This window comes from Parasteatoda tepidariorum, chromosome X1 (genome assembly GCF_043381705.1).
Source record: "Parasteatoda tepidariorum isolate YZ-2023 chromosome X1, CAS_Ptep_4.0, whole genome shotgun sequence".
NCBI lineage: Eukaryota > Metazoa > Arthropoda > Arachnida > Araneae > Theridiidae > Parasteatoda > Parasteatoda tepidariorum.
The window spans coordinates 24553161-24570308 of NC_092214.1; the positions used below are offsets into that span (position 1 = coordinate 24553161).

The following is a 17148-nucleotide window of genomic DNA, read 5'->3' on the forward strand; positions in this document are numbered from 1 at the left end:
TTATCTCTAACTTTAACTTATTACTAGTTCAAGCAATTTTAAGTGATGAAAATTAAATAAGAGTTAGAATCGACCATCTTAAGAAAGGATAAGATGATTTATGAATAAGAATAAAAATGTGCACATTTTAATACATAAATAAGAGATGCAGTATTTATTTTTTCCAATCAAAAGACTTTAAAACTTGAAGAAGCATAGAAATTAGTATTTAAAAATATTAAAAAGGAGTATAAATGAATGTTGAGAAAGTTATAAAGTGTGAGTATATCTCAATACTTAAATAAAAAGTATGGTTTGAAAGTTTTGAATACTAGAGTGTCTATCAATATTAGAATAAGCAGAGTCGATGTTAAACATCAGTACCAAAATTAGATGAAATCTAGTCTTTATTTCCTCCAATCTACTCTTAGAAGGTATTTTTTAAACTGACTTACACCGATTTCCTAAAAGTTACACCGTAAAAAATTTAGACAAAACATTGTTATTTCGCACTTTCTAACTGTTCTAAGAACTGTCCAATCCAGTGCTGATGAAAAAAAACAAACGAAACAACTGCTATTGTAGTTCTTTCTTCAGGAGCATAATTTCATCAAATATATTCGTACTTTATATTTTTTTAAATAGATAAACTTAATTACAATGAGTTCATCATAAAAATTTAAGAGAAAGTTAAACGAATTTAAATATAAACTTTTTCTTTCACATTTCCAAACTAATTCGTTTCCAGTTCAATTCTGTTGAAAAAGCACAAACAAATGCGCTTATATCAACAACGAGGCAACTGCTATTGTATCTCTCAATTTCCTTTAGTGACATAATTTCTCTGTGTTAATCAACCCGAACATAAGAGGCTGTGCATCTGTCAATACCACACTTAGGCTGCTAAAGCAAGAATAGCGGGGAGTAGGTTAACATAGAAGCGCGCCAAATTTAGATCTGTTTAGTATATGGCGTAAATGCTATTTCTCGTATAGAGAATATAACGATAAGCCAATCTACAGAGGCCTCTTGCAAGCAGAGAAGGACTATGTTAATGTGTTTATGGAATATTGCTTCAACTATTCGCCGAGATTTGAATAATTTATAGTATAAATGGGGATCAGAAAATTCTCTTACTCAATTCAACCCGGCTTCATCTTTAATTAAGGACTACATCTTAAGAGAGATTTACTTTCATAATGACGCAGTATAAAAATGAAAATTAGATAGCATAACTTAAGCAATTTATACAGAAAAATTACTTAAGATGTTAATAAAAACCAAAAATGATTAAACTTATTGCGCATTTGTTTTAGCTCATTTTACAACGCTTGTAAATTATACCCCATCTCGCTTTTTTTTAAGATTAACAATAATGTATACTGGAAGTTTTTAAAATACCTTAAAAATGCAATTTAGTAATACGAGAGCTGATTCACTGGAAAACGAAATATGTACATTCATATTACTTTTATTTTTATTCCCTTTCCTTTACTTTTGCATCCATTGGCTCTTGATACTTTTAAGATATCTTAGAAACACGTAACGATATTTTTAGTTCTACTTTTAAGATATCTTAGAAACACGTAACGATATTTTTAGTTCAAATATAATACAAAAAAATATTTCTATCATTGAAATTCAGCAAACTGAAATCTCAGTGCAATATAATTTTTATCTTACTATAAATATATTTGAAACAGACTTCAGTAATACGTTTAATTTATTTCACTAATTTAATTTAAAATTCTTAAATAAACAATCAATAATTTGGACATAAAAATATTTTATAACAAAAACATTAAAGTATACAAACAACGTCAATTATATTATGTATTATTTTAATTTAAAAAAATGTGCCTATTATTTCGGCACTAAATTTCGATATTTTACATTTAAAGTTTAACAGAAAAATTAAATACATATATTCTGTGCAGAAATGTCAAATATACTTTAACGGAGCATTTAATAATAAAGTAAATTAGAATAATAATTAAATTTTTTATCAAAATATCTTCAACTTTTAAAAAAAAATTTTTTTTTGAAAGAACAATATTTTATAAATTCTTTTTTGGGCAGGTAAAACTCAAATGGAATCAGAAAGGACGCAAGGTTAAAAGTCATAATTGATAGGGAAGAAAAAGGTGCGATAAATCACTTTTGCAACATGCAACACAATAAAGTTTAACTTAAGACGATCAATAAAGTAAATGTTATAAATCTCATAGATATTGAAGACTTATAGAAAAAAGCTACGTTCCATAATTTTACATCCCTAACCTATATAAGATATCCATTAAGAAAAAGTAGTATTGAAGAAGATAACATCAACTCTTCACATATTTTCAGAGAAGTCAATAATTCATTTACTTCTAATAACTTGAAAAGCGTGTCTATAATAGAAAACTTTCGATATCAAAAGCTTATTTTCCTTTTCCTATTGCTTAAGAAAAGTTAATGTTTAATCAATGAAGAAGGTTGGAATCAATATTCTAAATCTGTATTTTAACGATATCTTTTCTCACCCACTGAACTAATATCGTTATATAATTATTGGGATAAAAACACCGATGTAATGATAAAACGGTAATTAACGATCCCTTTTTTTTCAACCAGTCTTGAAAAGTAATGGTTTTTAAAAGACCTTAGTTGGAAAAAAAAACCGTTCAAAAGGTAATATTTTTAGTATCAAAGATTTATTTAATCTAAATTAAATTTGAAAAGTGGCTTAAGAGGGAAAATATATACTTGTCGAAAACTATGAACTTGTCAAAAACTTTAAATATTTAATAAATCATTTGAAAATTAGTTTCAAGTTTTTAATAAAAGAATGTAGTTTTTGAAACGAGTCTATGAGAATTAGTAAACTTTTCAAAATTCAATGAACATTTAAAAATTTTTCCATAATTCTCTTCAGAACAAATTTTATTATCTGGCATTCAATGTTTATAAATGCAAAAAAGGTACACCCAAAATATGAAAAGTAATTCCGTCAGAATAATGAAATTTTTATCATATTACATTTTAAAAAAATTAAAAGTTTAGGCAATTTTTAAAAATTTATTTTTTTCTATCGAAATAATTTAACAGTTGCTCAAAATATACATTTTGACACTACCGCCTTCGGTTTATAAATATAATTTATAACTTCATTTATTACTTAAATAGAGTTTCTAATAAATTTAAATATAGTTTCTAATAATTTTAAACATTACTGTTGGAATATGGCTCGTTGTTACTTTGAATAAATATCTTGTTGAATAGAACCAATTCACTTTAAGTCAAAAATAATAATAGCATCAATGCTTTATTTATAAATGTTTTATTTATTTATTTATATATAAGTTTCAGTATTAAATAATATTACTTAGAACTAACTGTGGCCTACACATGTTAACAAGGGTCTAAGATCAAGTTATTTTAGAAGCTAATCAAATAGAAGAAACACACATAAATTATTTTAAACAAGAAATCAACTCTGAACATTTAATCAAAAATGTTTAAAAATTAGTTTGAAAATAAGTTTATGCATTGTATGATTTTGGTCTAAAACCCTTAATTTTTCTTAATAAGGAACTAAATATCAAATGTAAACTATACATGTATTATTTACCAAAACTCTTACGCGAATATGTTCAGATTATTTCAAAAAACTTTCTTAGCTCACAAATTATTGCTCAGTTCAAACAATTTTTTACCATACTTGTACGGAATATTTGTATTAATATCTATAAAGCAAATATCTAATTTAATATATTTTTTAATGTGAAACAGATATTTAATAAGTAGAAAAATTGGAAGGTTGTATTCAATATATTTTTTATTAAGCTAATTGGGTGTGTTCAAAAATTGACTTGCAAACAGCCCTCGAAAGAACAAACACTGGTATATATGAAAAAGAAAAACAATACAATGTTTGCTATTTTTCTTCCGAAATGTCTCTAATCTAAATCTCATTTATTTGAAGAATTAATTCGGAAAGTAAATTCAAAACCATTCCGGTTTTTGATTACGAATGTTATAAGTCGAGAAAAGATGGGGATAAAAAATAAAGAAAAAATGTCGATAGTTTTTTCAGGAGAAAAGGAACAAAAATAAAAGTGTCAGAGCAATCAGACATAACTGAATTTCACGCCCTGTCAAAGCGCATTGAATTCTCAAATTATGCACATTAGCGATATTAAAAGATGTCTGGTTAGATTTTATCTGCGAAAGTAAAATTACGGCAGTAAGTGCATTATTTTTTCTAGCTGTGGCGCTTATTTCCAGGTTTTTTAAGCAGTACCTCTCTCTAACAACTCAAGAAATAAAGAGAATTAATTAGCCGTTAATTATGCATGGTAGTCGGCATCAATTTTCTTTCCTATATCAGGCTTAGGAAAATAGTCAGCACATTCCTTGAATCTACCTTGCATATGAACCAATAGGAAGAGTTGAAAAGTGAAGATGAGAAGGAAGAAGAAAAGAAAAGGGAGCTGGAAGATAATTATAAAAAAAAATCTAAAAACCATGTTTCGCAATGGACTGCATAAAAAATTTACCATCCAAGCGGTTCTTTTTATTTGTACGTATACCCTAAAGCATATAAATACATTCAGCTTGTTTGCGTTATATTTTAATCAAGGAAAACAAATATTTAGTCGCTTTGCCTGATTGCTTAGCCAGCGACAAAAATTAGCTAAATTAGTATTTATTTCATTAGAAGAAGCGACGACAATTTTCGGGAAGCCCAAAAAGATGGAAGATACAAAAGCAAACGACGAAGGCCTCGGGCTATAAGAACTATGCACAAAACGTATTAACTTTAAATATGCCTAACAACCGCTGCAATTCTTCTCTAAGAACAATAGTTTTTTTTTATTCATTAACGTGTTTTTGTTCTGATAGTAATGACTCAAAAGATTAAGAGCGAAAAAAAAAACAATCTAATTTGCTTCATCACTTTATAGCAATTTTGTTTTCTTTTCGTAAAATTTTTTTTCCCTCCTCCTTTTTTTGCATTTTTAAAGTTACAAATCTTCAGCGGTTAACAATAAAACTTATACAGAAAAGTGCTAATAAAATAGTCAAAGTAGTTTTTTTTGTTCACGAAAAAAATCGACAGATAATTTTTTTCTCTTTCCTTTTTTTCGTAAAAAGCAAATATAAATAACTTTTCCATCAGGTACCAACAATTTCATTATTGCTATTTGTAACTCAAAAAGAAAGATTAATATTGGAGATGAATTTTTTTTCCTTTATATATTAACCTTATATTTACTTAAATTATTAAAACATATTCTAACGTAAATAAATTATTCAAAACAGAAAAAAGATTATCTTTGCAACATCTGCATGAAGTGAAACTAATAAAGTATTAGATTTGCAAGCCAGTTTTGTAATAAATCTTATTCTGATTGTATAAAAAGTGTAAAACAACTTTTTTACATTAAGTCCGTTTATATTTAACAAAAGTTTAGATTTACAAAAGCTTATATGGACATACTTTAAGTGAAAAATTGATCGTATAGTCAACAGATTTTAAACATTAGTCTATCCTAGCAATGCTGACATTTTCACGTAATCCTACGCAGTAAAAAAAAAAAAGAAATTAGAAAAATCTTGAGATAAATATTACTGTAAAATGTAAATTCTCAAACTTTACAGTATATTGTATGGTGGAAGTTGTCTAGATAAATGTTTATCAGGACCTACGATGTCTTTTATTTCATCCACTACGACAGCACGGCCGAGTTTCTAGAAAAAAATTTTTTTGGTTTTTAATTTGTCTGCAGCACGGTACTTAGGCAGGTGTTAGCTTGCAAATAAATATTTCCTGGTTTCGAATCTTGAGGGCTAAAGTGGTTTTTTTAAAAACTTTTTCTTTCCTATCATAAATTTTCCAGATTTACTTACAGTATAGAATTAAATAAAGCAACGTTAAAGGAATCATTAATAAAATGCATTTAAGATTTTATAATGAATTATTTTAAAAGGAATTAACTTTAAATATAATAAAAATCATTAATATTGTATATTTTTTCTAATAATAATTATGCTTTTCTAAGTAATTTAAAAGACAGTCGAATATGTAAGAAGGAAAAAAAAAAAGGGAAAAAAAAGCCAGACTAAGGATATTCTGAAGGTTTTAGTTTTATGTAGACTTAAAAACTCCGAAATACTTATACATAAAAAGTTATTATGTCTGCTTTTAAGTGTCGTTTACCACATGAGGGATAGAGTTGAATATTAGTTCAGTTGTATGACGTCATAAAAAATGCCAGGTGTTCTTACATCAAGTAGACTTCTAGTTATCATGTATCTCTTCCAATTGTAGAATATCACGAGTGCCATCTTTTAGATTCGATTTTTTTTTATTTTTTCGTTATTGGTGAGTAAACGTTACCCAAGGTAAATATATTTCCAGACAGGATTATGCTCCTAAAAATAAACGACTCGCAAAATATGATATAAAAAGAAAAGAAATGATAAAACTTGCATGCATTAATAAGGTTGAATTCATTCTACTTTGATGCGTTATTAAAAAAGCAACTTTTTATTGACTTTTTTTTACTACAAAGTTTAAAATTGTTTTAAGAAACAGTAGCAAAAGAAAAAAAAAAACTTTTTAATGTTTCAGCCACTCAATGAAGCGCTTAATAAAATTTAATGTGTCAAATAATAATTAATATTTATTTAACGCTAACTATTAGAATATATTAGTTAATACACTATTTCACATTTGTAATTTCACTTGAAACAGAAGCGAATTCATGTAGTCGGTGTCAAATATAAAAAAATGAAGCATATTATTAGTAAAACAAGCTATTATTTTAAAGTTAATAAGTTAGTTAAACTTTAAAGTTGTAGCTTTGAGAAATTATTTTAAAATTATTTACTCATAGTTAAAGTTTCATAATTAGTGATACAAAAGCACGTAAAAACTGGATAGATTTTGCATAAGAGTATATTTAATATATTGTACACATAAATGTATAATAACTTTAATACCTACTTTGAAAGCTTTGAAATTATATAAAAGATTTTTCTTTTTATTCAAAGTAAAATGCGTTAACAATTAACTTAATTTCACAAAAAACATCACAGTATATTTAGAGTTGAGTTTTATTATTACGCTTAAAAATATATATTAAGGAGCTAATTTTTCTTCTTCATTTATTTACAATGTTGTCTAACAACGGAAGTCCTATTTCATTTATTTGTAATATGTTTTTTGAATCAGTTTTTATATAAATAAGCGCTCGTTGAGCATTCCCTGATAAAATAATAAAAAAATTCGAAGCATTAACCTTTCAAGTCTTAAATACGGAATGGAAAATATCAATATATTTTGAGAAAAGTGAACGTACTCATAAATATCGGAGTATAAATAAAAATATCAAAGTATATAATAAATATACGAGAATCAAAATCAGACATCTTTGATTTGTAAGAAAACAGGCCTCCCTACCGGGTGCATTAGTAACTCAAGCCTGTTCTTTCAAACGATATCTATTATGCAAAAGCATTTGTATAGGCATCTTCTTACAATGGACACCAGGGGTGTATAACAATGCCAAACAGTTTTTGAAAAGAAACGACAGTACTCAACAAAGCTTGGTAGATACTGAAGCTTTAAACACACGATCTTTTATACTATACTTATTCATTTTACACTAAGGTGTTTTTCATCTGAGGTTACTCAACTAATAAATTAGCTACATATTATTTAAATTGTAATCCTGTGCTTACAAAATGAATGAATGAATAGTTTCGGTTGCATGGCTTCCAAGAAAAAAGAATTTAAGTGCCTCATTTATGGTAGTGATTTTTACTTACGTGGATTTAATGGCTAGGTAGATATTGATTTGTAGGATATGAAAAGTGAACGAAAATCTCGGGAAATAAAATATATATTTTTATTTGATAATATGATCGGCAGTTTTCTTAAAACCTATTTAATTAGAAGCTATTAGTGATAATGGGACACAAATTAAAATTAAAGAAATTTACTTCATTAGAATTTTTTCCCCAAAAAGAATAAGAATTTATTGAGATACATAAATTACGATTAACTTTCTATTTTTATTTATTTATCAAATGAATTATCCTCATATCTATTATTCGATTTTAATTGATGTATGCTCATATTCTGCAAGGCAGGTAGTATAACAATATTACATTTTCATTGACAAAATACACTAAACCGTAAAAGGTAAACTAAATAAAAAAAAACACAATATTTATATTGCACAAAACCATACAAAAAATAAAACAAAATCTATACAATTCGACGTGTTGAATTAGTAAAATTAATATGCATCAAACATCAAAAAGTGTTAATTTCTTTCATTTAAATTAAAATTAAGAAATTCAATATTTTAGAGAATTCCATTTCAAACGCAATATAAACCTAAATTATTTTTTTACCGTTTCTTTTGTTTACATACTTTTTACTCTAATATGTAATTACAATTTAATAGTTTGAAAGGTGAAATAATTGAAATTTCCTTAACCTAAAGCTTTGTGCAAAATGTTAGATCGAATCAAAATTTAAACTTATTAATGAAAATGAATTTTTCAATCTGTCAATGAATTTTCCAAACAACTTTAATACTTAAAGTATTAACATTTTAAAGCACAAATAATTTGACACGAAACTAGTAGAATCATTTTGGGATAAATTTCACGACGATCGTCTTATATTAATAGCTGAGACATTGTTAAAATTCTATATAGTTACCACCAAACAATAATCCACATTTGTTTATTTTATAACAGAATTTACACAAATTAATATTAATGTAATTATTTTATTACGTAGCTTATTGTATATAAAAAACCTTAATTCTATTTTCACTTAAGTTAAATTAATAAATTTCTCTGGGGAAAAAATACAATGCACAATTCGAGACAATTATTTGCAGTCTCCAAACAAAGCCAGAGAACAATTTTTCACCTAACCCTTTCTTTACTGATTCAACAACCTAAACTAATGGCAACTCTTCCCAATTGTTAATAATTAATCAGTTGAAAAGTGCTAAATAAAAAGAAAACATTCTATATGAAGTTAAGAATAAGTGGAAGAGGGTAAAACAGATTGAAAAGCCAAAGTAAAAGAGAATAGCTTCTTTTCCATATTCTAAACGTCAAAGTTTAAGGCAATTTATCTCTTCACAACCGGAACCGATGCTGGGTAACCATTGCCAAAAGGCACGACTACTCATTGCTCATTACACATGAGCATCCCTTATGATATAACGGAGTGTTATTTCCAACAAACAATGAGAAGGGTGCTGTACATGGCTGGTCCTATTGTATAACACTGTGTATCATCTTTTCTGTCTACGAAGGATTGATAATAGTGGAGGTTTGACCAGGCATGCAGTTGAAATCTCATCCCTCCCCTATTTTGCTCCCTTTTCCTATTCAACTCTTTTCTGATAAAAAAAGAAGAAAAAAAAAACTTAACAGAGGGTTGTGATTCATTCGATATCCCACCCAAGAATAAATAGTAACACTTATCTACTTCATGTCCTAGATGATGGTGCGTTCACAAATTCTACTAAATGCAGTAGAGTGGATTTCAGTTTTTGAGTCATTTCCTATTTAAACTTGAAGTCATGTAATTAAACGATCCATCTAATATGATTTTTTATATGAGTAAAAATTCTATATAAAAAAAATATCAATGTACAAAAAATCGCATACAAAAAGAGAAAAAAAAATTAATTGCATAAAAAAGGCAAATATCAATGCAAATTGAGAAGAAAAAAAAGATTACTGCAAAAGCGAGAGAGAGACAGAAAGTGAGAGTATCACGAAGAAAAAAGACCATTGTAGAAAAAGAACTAAAAATAATTCTTTAAAAGAAACTATTGTAAACAATCAGAAACTTTTGGGACGAAATTTATTAGTTATAGTAATCATATATATTTTAACTACTTCGCAAATAGTTTAATAAACACCGAGAAACTTGCATTTTATGTTCGTTATATAAGCAAGATAATTACAAAAAATAACCTTAGTCTAATTATTGTTAATAACAGCAAATAAAACTAAAAGAGCATAAAATTATAGAGATAGATTTCGCATAATGTTCGACAATTTTCTCTTTTCCCAACTCAAAACTAACACTTCAAGCGAGCTACTTATCAATTTATTTTTATATAAAAATGCTCTGTTTGAAAGTGCCAGAAAGAAATTATAGATTAAAACGCTATAGAGAGAAGCGTAGTTGCCATAATGTAAAAGTTTTATAAAAATATCCTCATATGATATTGTCGTGTATGAATCTGTTCATATTTGAATGGTTATAAGAGAACTGTTACTTTAGACAAATTTGTTTCAAGTAAAACACAGTGCACTTAACGAAAAATAATCTAATTCATAAGTAATTCTGTTGTTCAATATGGAACAGATTTCACTTGTAATACGGCCCCCAATTTTCCCTGCCTTTTCTTTTGTCACGTCATCGGTATGATATAAACCACGAAAAGGGGTAAAGAAAAGGGGTAGATTCGGGCAAAATCACCTCACACTTCCGCCTCATTAGTACACCTGACTCATACAACATGTTGTTTATAGGGAATGTTAGAGACATTGATGTACGATATGATTCAAGGGAGCTTGAAATTTGAGATTTACCAGGCATAGAGGAGAAATCGGAAATAAATGAATCAAAATATATAATGGACACATCAAATACGATCTTTAATTTAAAATTGAATGACTAATTTTTTGTAAAAATGATTAAATTTGTTTAAAAAACACTTATTTGAATAAATACTTTTAGTAAGTAAAGAAAAAGCTTCTATTTCAAGATTAATTTCTATTTTAATTCTTCAAAACCTAAATAAATAATAAATAAACCCAATAAATGCCAATCCTAAATAAACCCAATAAATGCCTACCGTATTTCCAAAAAATAAATTATCATCAATATGTCGGCAATTTAGCATAGAAAAAATCGGGCACTGTTAATATTCAGATCAAATAATTAAGTAAAAAATACATTTAGTTCAAATATATATTAAATAAGAAATTTAATAAAAAGTTCATTTAATTTTAGGTCTAAAAAGGTTCTAGAGAAGTATTATCAAAATTTATAATAATACTTATGTTCCATAAAATTTTCAAATACTGTTTTGAATTACTAACAGATGGAATCATTTGAAGCAAAGCAGTGGAATAATGAGATTTTTATCGAAAATACAGAATTTGAGTTCGTTGAGATCCCTTGATAAGGTTTAATAATCGAAACTTTTATTTAGAAAAGATATGATGAATCCATAGCATATTAAATCCCTTAAAAATTTACCCCTTAATACTATTGATATTATATCATCCTGAGAAATAATTTTAACATAGAACCAAATTTGGAATCCAATAGTGCATGCAAAATATTTTTTATCGAGTGTGGAACTTTTTGATGTATTAATGGTTAAGAAAAATTGAAAGAAAGATAGTATAATCAAAAGAAAACAATATTTCTCAGTGCATTTTAAATGCATCTAGCCGGTTTTAAAATTATACAGAAATTAATTTTAATGCAGAAGAAAATAATCAGAAATTACGGATTAAGAGTACATAAGAAAACTTGTGAGATAAAACCTATAGCAAATTAAAATCCTTTTTCTAATATATACAAAACACATATTCATGCGTAATCAATACATATTTTGCATCTACTTGCACCACAGCACTAGGGCCAAGGAATTAAAATACGGAAAATTAACCAATAGACACATCGCACCCCGGCAAGAAAAGTGATACAAGACAAAAAATAGCAATTTTGAGGTTGTGTCAATAAAAAATATGTATGAAGTGCCCCATGAAGCTCAAAAAATGTCACATCTCTTACTCGCAATTTATCCAGCTGAGGGCAATTGCGTCAGTTTTGTGTCTAATTCAGAATATTACTCGTATTCTTTAAGTTGATTTTTCTTAAATGCTGCATTTTAGAGTTATGACACTTTTCTTGCCGGGGTGCGATATATATCCAGGTCCCATATGAAATGTATCAAAACCCTCAGTAAAAATAACTGATGTAAGATAGAATACGATAATTTTACTAAGTTAAAATATGACAAATCGAAGCTTAATTTTATAGTAAACACTAAATAAAGATTCGTGTACAATAAATGTAAATTTCGCATTTAAAAATGAGTCAAAATTTACTGATGCCATGACAGTGAGAGAAGATTTTAAATACAGAAAAATAATGGATTGAAAATGCATATCCATATGCATATGAATTGCATTAAGAACGGTGAAAAAATAACTGACATAACAAAGTTTGTTAGAGTATAAGACGACGACTCAAGACTAAATTTTCCAGCAAATACTAAATACATATTTTACGTATAAAGAATGCAAATTGTGTGTTTGAAACTAAGCTCTAGTTTACTGATGTCACAACATTCAACGAAAAATTTAAATACAGAAAAACGACCAGCGGAAAATACATATCCAAAAGCATGTGAAATGCATTAAAAACTGTGAAAAAATAACTGTCTTAAGAGAGTTTGTTAGGTGAAAATACGATGACACTCAAAGTAGTGTTTTATCCTACAAAAAAGAAAATTTAAAAAAGAATGAAGTTCATATTTATTTTAAGGGTATATGATGTGATCTGTGATAAATATTAAAAACAAACTGTATATACGTTTTGAGAGAAACTTCATCTGAAAGTAACTATTTAACAAAAAGAAAACACAATTGTTTTAATATGAATGCAATCAAGAATTTTTACTCTCAAAATGTTGTATTCATATTTTATCAAATGCTGTTAAATAGATGCCTTTTTTGGTGACACTTATGCAAGTGTTTTATCTTACAAATTTAGAAGAAATCTATCAGCTCTAAAATTCTATTCATAAAGTGCATATGTTTTTGACATTGTTTCTTTGATTTTTATTCATAGTACATTTAGTTGCGTTTGTCAGAAATGTCGATTCAAATGAAAAAAAAAGACATAAAATAGATGATAATGGTATGTTCTTTGTCTACATTTTTATAAGCAGCATGCAAAAATATTTATATTATTTATTAATTTCTCAATTTGTCGCGACATTCAATCCAAAACTTATCTTACTGCTAAATATCAAAATATAGTAAGACTATATTTTTGCTGGTATTTATCAAAAAATATTTGCAGTAGGATACGTGTAACCATTTCCAATTTTTTTACAACTTTGTAGTCTTAGCAATTGGTGCAGCCATATTTGAAATATCCCTAAGTAAATTTAACCTTTATTGAACGAGCATAAAAAGAGTATAATGGAAAAATAGTTTGTATCAGACTTAATGTGAAACAGTAAACAGTTTCTTATGATAGTCATATTTTACTGCCATTAAAAAATACATACCAAACAACTGGGTATACAACAGTGCACCATTCAAACTTATTTTCGATAATAAATTATACATAAAAAGTAACGAGTTGTTTGTATAAAAGTATTATACATCATAGAGTTGACATTTCAATTCAATCATGTTTTGAAAAAATTTTATGCAATGATGCAACAAGAACTTAAAAACAAAAACCTTTTAATTTTCAATTATTTACGGAAGTTGAACATAATAAATAAATAATTTTCGAATAAAAAATGAAAATTTTCGATTTAAAGAGGTTTTAAACCGGAATCATTAAAAATGCTTGATAGCTGAAAATGATTTTTTTTAAGCTAAGCAAAATACACACTCTAATGACATACAAATTAAATAGATGATCAAATTAAAAAAAAGAAAGAAAATTACTAAAAATAATTTAGTTGAAAAAAAATAGCGCAACAAGAAATTTTGATACAAAAATTGTCCAGTTACTTATTTGAAATGGAAGAAAATTAACAAAAAATATATTTGCGAAATAATGATAAATTTTTACGCTAAAAAGTTTTAAATAAGCAATATAGAAAGCTGGAAAAATTATTGGAACTTAGCCAAATAGTAATAGATATTCAATATCAAACATTAATGATGATTAAATCTAAAAATTTGAACAAATAGAAACGTTTTAATTGGAAAAATATAGCCTTAATTAAGTTATCACTTAATTTAAGACGAAGAAACTAATAAGACAACAAATATTATAAAACAGTAAATATAATTAAACAAATATAATAAACGCAATAATTTCCAAAACAGGACAAAAGACGTTAGACAAAACTGGTTAAAAAATAAGAGATTATTGAAAGAATGACATGTTTGTCTGAGAATGACTAAGAATTTGATTATTTTTTTGAAGTAGTTGAAAAGAGTAAAATAAAAGCATAAAATTTTAGAACTGACAGAAAAAATCGAATAATTTCGAAATGGTTTTGAAAAGAAGCTAAATTTGACCATTCTTTGGAGTAGTAGATACAAATGTAAAAAATAAATAAATGAAAGATCAAGTTCCTAGAACTATCAGAGAAAATTAACAATTTTAAATTGTTCTAAGAAAGAGAAATTATTGAAGGGAGGTTTAATTTGACTATATTTTAAAAGTAGTAGAAACAAGTATAATGTAATTAAGTTCTTAGAACTATCAGAAAAAGAGGATGGTTTCAAAATGGTTTGAGAAGAAGAAATTGCTGAAAGGAAGCTTAATTTTACTGTTCTTTGAAGAAGATCCATACTAGAGACATATATAACTAAAACTACAAGATCTTAGAACCATGAGAAAAAAACGAATGAGTAGAAGAAACAAATGTAAAAAATAAATAATTAAAAGAATAAATTCCTAGAACTATCAGAGAAAATTACAATTTGAAATTGTTTTAAGAAAGAGAAATTATTGAAAGGAAGTTCAATTTGACTATATTTTTAAAGTAGTCGAAACAAGTATGATGAAAATAAGTTCTTAGAACTATCAGAAAAAACGGATGATTTCAAAGTGGTTTAATAATATGAAATTTTTGAAATGAAGCTAAATTTGACAATTTTCTGAAGTAGTAGAAACAAACGCAAAAAACAAATAAATAAAATAAAATAAATAAATAAGTAAAACAATAAATTCCTAGAACTATCAGAAGAAATTAACAAGTTGAAATTGTTTAAAGAATAAGAAATTATTGAAAGGATGTTCAATTTGACTATATTTTTAAACAAATATGACGAAGTAGAAAGAAATATAACGAAAATAAATTCTTAGAACTATTAGTAAAAGCGGATGATTTCAAAGTGGTTTGAGAATAATAAATTTTTGAAACGAAGCTTAATTTAATTGTTCTTTGAAGAAGAACTATACTAGAAACATATATAATTTAAACTGCAAGATCTTAGAATCATCAGAAAAAACGAATAATTTCAAAACGGTTTGGAGATAAGAAATTATTCAAAGGAAGCTCAATTTGACTATTCTTTGAAATAGTAAAACGAAATCTAAGAAAAATAACAAATTCTTAGTACTATCAGAAAAAATGAATGATTTTAAAGTTGTTTGAGAATAAGAAATTATTGAAATAAAGCTCAATTTGACTATTCTTTGAAGTAGTAAAAAGGAATATGATGAAAACAACAAAATTTCAGAAAAACTATCAGAAAATAAGTGAATAGTTTTAAAGTGCTTAAATGAAAAACTTCTTGAAATAAAGCTCAATTTGACTATTCTTTGAAGTAGTAAAAACGAATATGATGAAAACAACAAATTTTCAGAAAAACCATCAGAAAATAAGTGAATAGTTTTAAAGTGCTTAAAGAAAAAACTTCTTGATATTAAGCTCAATTTGACTATTCTTTGAAGTAGTAAAAACGAAAATGATGAAAACAGCAAATTTTCAGAAAAACTATCGGAAAATAAGTGAATAGTTTTAAAGTGTTTAAATGAAAAACTTCTTGAAATAAAGCTCAATTTGACTATTCTTTGAAGCAGTAAAAACGAATATGATGAAAACAACGAATTTTCAGAAAAACTATCAGAAAATAAGTGAATAGTTTTAAAGTGCTTAAATGAAAAACTTCTTGAAATAAAGTTCAATTTGACTATTCTTTGAAGTAGTAAAAACGATATGATGAAAACAACAAATTTTCAGAAAAACCATCAGAAAATAAGTGAATAGTTTTAAAGTGCTTAAAGAAAAAACTTCTTGATATAAAGCTCAATTTCACTATTCTTTGAAGTAGTAAAAACGAATATGATGAACACAAAAAATTTTCAGAAAAACTATCAGAAGATAAGTGAATAGTTTTAGAGTGCTTAAATAAAAACTTCTTGAAATAAAACTCAATTTGACTATTCTTTGAAGTAGTAGAAGCAATTATAATTTAAAAATAATTCATAGAATAATCAGAAAAAATAAATATTTTCAAAATGATTTTGGAACATAAAATTATTGAAGGGAAGCTTAGTTTGACTATAGAAGTAGTAGAAACAAATACAATAAAAAAAAATAAAAACAGATTCCTGAACCATTCAAAGTGGCTTAAGAGTAAGAAATCAATTTGACATTTCCTTGAAGTAGTAAAACTAAGTGAAAGAAAACAACAATTTCTTGAAACTATCACAAAAAACAGAATAGTTTTGAATTTGATTTGGAATAAAAAAAATTGGAATTAAGATCAATATGATTAAAGAAATAGAATTTGATAAAAATAAAATAGTTAATGAACTTTTAGTAAAGAATAATCTTGAAGTGACAATGAAAAAAAAAAACTTTTAAAACGAAACTCATGGTATACAAAAACTTAGAACAAAGCATTTTTATGGTATACTTTCAAGTTTATTCTTGCATAAATTTTAAAATGTTACAATAAAAGGGAAAGAAATCAAATAATTTAAAATTGAAGATCAATAGATCAAATAATAGTAATTGATAACACAAAAAGGGGCAGGAGAAATGTAATTTGATTAAATTCTTATAAATTTTTACTCATACATATGATAGAAAGAATGATGTAAAGAAATAAGACGTTTTCAGTAGGTGAAATATAAGGAAATTGAAATCATCTTAATGCTGAAATAACTGATCCAAGATAAGACACGATTTCAATCATGAATCCGAATTTAATACTTTTTCGAATTTTATGCAAAAAGAAACGTGACTACGGGTTTTTAGAAAACACGGAGTAGAAGTTAGCTAAATATTACAGCTGCTTGGAAATAAACAAGAATTAAACCCATAAAGTTTCAGGAAACCTAAAAAACATAGCTCGAGATTATTTCATAGTAGACTATTTTGCGACTTAAAAAAATAAAAATTACAATAG

The 17148-nt window shown here is 26.3% G+C and overlaps 1 protein-coding gene across 10 annotated transcripts in view; it reads right to left on the reverse strand.

Annotated features, from left to right (window-relative positions):
* Positions 1-17148, reverse strand: part of LOC107449700 (zinc finger protein rotund) — a 558914-nt gene that overhangs the window by 163364 nt on the left and 378402 nt on the right. The gene's annotated exons all lie outside the window — the stretch shown is intronic.